Here is a 3,407-nt window from a genome sequence, read left to right as displayed (position 1 = left end):
GTTTTTTTATGCAGGGAGTGGAGTAGCTGGGTCATCCTCACCCTTATCAAGAGAAGACAACAGGGGAACCCTCCTGCTTCACTAGCTGGATGATGCTATGCTTTTGCTATGGTTCAGCCCTCTGCTTTGCCATTTTCCCTGCAAGCTTTGCTGCTAAAGGTCTCTATCACAGTTCTTCAGGAGATGTTTGAGAAAGCTGCTGACCACACTGAGAAGGGCCATCAGGCAAGCCATGCCCAAGGCCTGCCTGTTTGCCAGTTTTTCTGCTCACTGGGCATAACGCTGCAGGGCAATATGTAATGTGGGGCAGTGGTTTGAGGTGACATTGAGAGAAGAAAAGAAACATCCCACACAAAACTCTTCATGTGGGAGCAGAGTGGTTTTGAAGGGGAAGGGTGAGGTTTGGGCTGAAAATCCAACTTGCCCAGGTACAGCTATTTTATTCCTGCTGAGTCAAAATAGATTCAGGTTCTTGGAGCTTTAGAAATACAGACTAATGAGTTTCCCTTCCCGTCTCTCCCCTTTTTCCAGTTTAATCTGCAAGAGCAGAGAGAGTATGAGAAATTTTCCCTTGGGTAGTTTCAAATTGCTTTGATCTAAAAAAATGTATTGAGAGTCTCATAAGAGACCACAGTCTCTTGTGACATGAAGCCCTTGTAGGCAGCAGATAGTGGGTTTTGACCATTCTTGAAAATGACAGAACTTGGTTCAAGTGGTCTCAGAAATTTGGAATAAAATTAAGCCTTGGAGATTTGATTCTGTGTCGCACTGTCTCCCCTCCTTTTGCTCCTTCCACCTGCCCTGCAACTATGTGCTCTCATCCATCTATCACTGCTCCTCATCTAATTGAAGCCTCTGGCATGGCTGTGGGCCAGATGGCACCAAACCTGGCAATGTGCCAGTGAAGCCATGGAACTTGACAGGTTGCATTAGCTGCCTCTGTGTATTTAACTTTCTGTCACATTTTTTGGTGATAGTGCATCACAGTTCATTATTTTGTCTTTTTCTCTGTCTACTCTGGAGCAATAATCCAGGTCCAGTCTTTACAGATATTCTCATCTCATTGCTTTAATCCTGTCAGTCCCTTTACCAGACCCCATCTCACATTGGACTGGGAGGCCATGAGGTGAAAAACTAGGTCTTCATAAAGCTCCTGGCAAGGTGACCCCATCCTGTCTTGACTGAGGTTGGCAAATGCCAACAAGAGGAAAACAAGCTTGACTTCAAAAAGTCCTTGAAGCCAGTTTTTACTGCAATTCATCAGTATATTCCAGTGCAAGGTGACGCTGTCAGTCTTCTTTGCTTTGTGTTAGTGACAAGTTTGGTAATGATTCCTCATTCTTGTGATGAATCTACACATCTTGTGATATTTGTTGCTTTCTAGATGCCTGGATGCTTGCAGTCACATGAGAATATGAGCCATAATTTTTTATGCTATTTCTAGGTCTCACAGTCATAGGGAGACATTTAAGCCCCTGCTGGTGAACCTGAAGACAAAGATAACAGAAGAGGAACAGACCTCCACGTACACCAAGGTTTCTTTGTTGGTTTTCTTGTCCTTTTCAAAGCATAACAGTTAAGTCAGTCTTTAGTCCAATGTCAAAATTTGAGGAATGAATCATGAATCATGAACTTTTTAAGCGTGTGAGATTGGTTGTATTGTAGATTGCAGCTCTATTTGCCTATATGTCCCCTTCAGGCTTACTTTACATCCTGACATTAGAATGCAAATGTATTGGGTTTTTTTTATCCTCCGTTCCAGGGAGTACAGAACTGGGATGGGAAAATATTAAGCAGACAGAGCACTCCTAATCTTTTCTCACACAAAGTTTTCTAGGGAAAGAACTGTTCCAAGCCAAAGTTTTGGGCAGCTTTGGAAAGTACCATGATGAGGTTTCCCTCCTCTCAAGCAACAGTTGATTTCCCCACACTCCACTCCTTGCCCCAACTTCTAGTTCTCCCAAGCACAGAAAATAGAATAGAAAAAACTCAAGCCAAACCAAACCAACCCTGCAGCCTGCCCTTTTAGAAGACATTTTATAATGTCACTGTGTTTCCCTGCTCACAGCCTGTAGGTGATGTTGATGGTGTTTACAGGAAATGCCATGAGTAATTTGCAAAGCGAAAGCAGCTGATGAAGGGGTCAGGGCTTGTCTGACTGGAAGGTGCTATGCTGCTTGCCACTGGGCTCATGGGCTGGGCTAGCTGCCTCCCCAGCAGCATGCCACACCACTGGCTTAGAGAGGCCAGGGTGGGGAGCAAGGCTTGGGGAGAAAGTTGTGCAATATCTCTTCCAATATTGGTGTGGAAAAGCAAGGACAACTTGCTGCTGATGTGACCCTGGCAGAAAGACCTTGATTAGGAGTAACTCTCTTACCAAGGGAAGCCTAAAGCTTTCTTCACCTCATCGCCTTGCTTATTCACTTCAGCACAGCACCAAAAACTTTTTCATGTCCCCATCTCAGCTCAACTTCATGCACTGCTTACTTCCTGTAGGACTTGAAATGCTTCTCTATATAACAAACTCCCTCCCTCAGTGTAAAACCTGGCATTTCTACTCTCCCAGGCTGTCAGAAGCTGCTGCTTGTTTAAAACTATGAAGCAACAGCCCCACGCTACTCTACACTGACCAAAAGGGAGGCTGGAAATTCCTGTAAAGATATGAGGAAGATCTGGTCCCCACTGAGCTAAACTGCAGAACCTTGCCTCATGCCTGCTGTGGTTCCCAGGCCCACTTGTGCCTTTTCCTCAGCCACTGCAGGGCTGGTAAAGCTGGCAAAATTGTACAAGGTGGGACCCAAAGCAGTGGCCGGGAGAAGGAAGCAGAAACCTCAGCGTGTGCCTTTTAACAAGTTTTAGCTGGGGAACACCTACTCCATGGAGGTTAATCCTGTTAAGTAATGTGGCTCCTTTCCTCCCCCTTGCATACTTGGTCCCCACTGTCCCTGCCATAACTGGGTTTGGTGGCTATCAGCAGAGGAGCAGGACTTGCCTTTGTGGGCAACCATTTTCCAAGTGCTTTGTTCACAGCCTGGAGGCTCAGCCCTCTCTGTGATTACCCCTGTATCCCTTCTCTCTTTCCACAGATGTTTTGCTTCTCTTTTTGATTCACCTCCAGTTTGTCTGTAGCTTGAAGAGGACAGTCAGAGAACCGGGAGTACCACGGTGACTACTGAACTCCACACGGGACACACCATGCAATGCAGCTCTTGTGTTTGAGTACTCTCTTTAGAGAGATGTTGCAGTGAACGCTGCATTGCCTAATAAATCTGTCCTCACATCACACTCATCTGTTTGCTCCTCTCTTCCCAAATTAGTTATTTTACTTCTGATTTTGACAGACTGAGCTGTGTCTCCTGTCAGCTGGCATGCTGCTCTCCTGCACACTATTTCCCAGCCTGCTTTCA

At 45.6% G+C, this 3,407-nt stretch overlaps 1 long non-coding RNA gene across 1 annotated transcript; it reads left to right on the top strand.

The window, feature by feature from the left end:
• The first annotated feature begins 1,442 nt into the window (after positions 1-1,442).
• On the top strand, positions 1,443-3,153 carry LOC115600458. The gene is made up of 2 exons (XR_003988985.1): positions 1,443-1,525; positions 3,087-3,153. It is a non-coding gene; the product is annotated as an uncharacterized LOC115600458 (long non-coding RNA).
• Positions 3,154-3,407: the final 254 nt, after the last annotated feature.

This window comes from Calypte anna, chromosome 1, assembly GCF_003957555.1.
Source record: "Calypte anna isolate BGI_N300 chromosome 1, bCalAnn1_v1.p, whole genome shotgun sequence".
Lineage (NCBI taxonomy): Eukaryota > Metazoa > Chordata > Aves > Apodiformes > Trochilidae > Calypte > Calypte anna.
The sequence above is the reverse complement of the archived record's forward strand: the minus strand, read 5'-3'. Positions and strand labels throughout refer to the sequence as shown.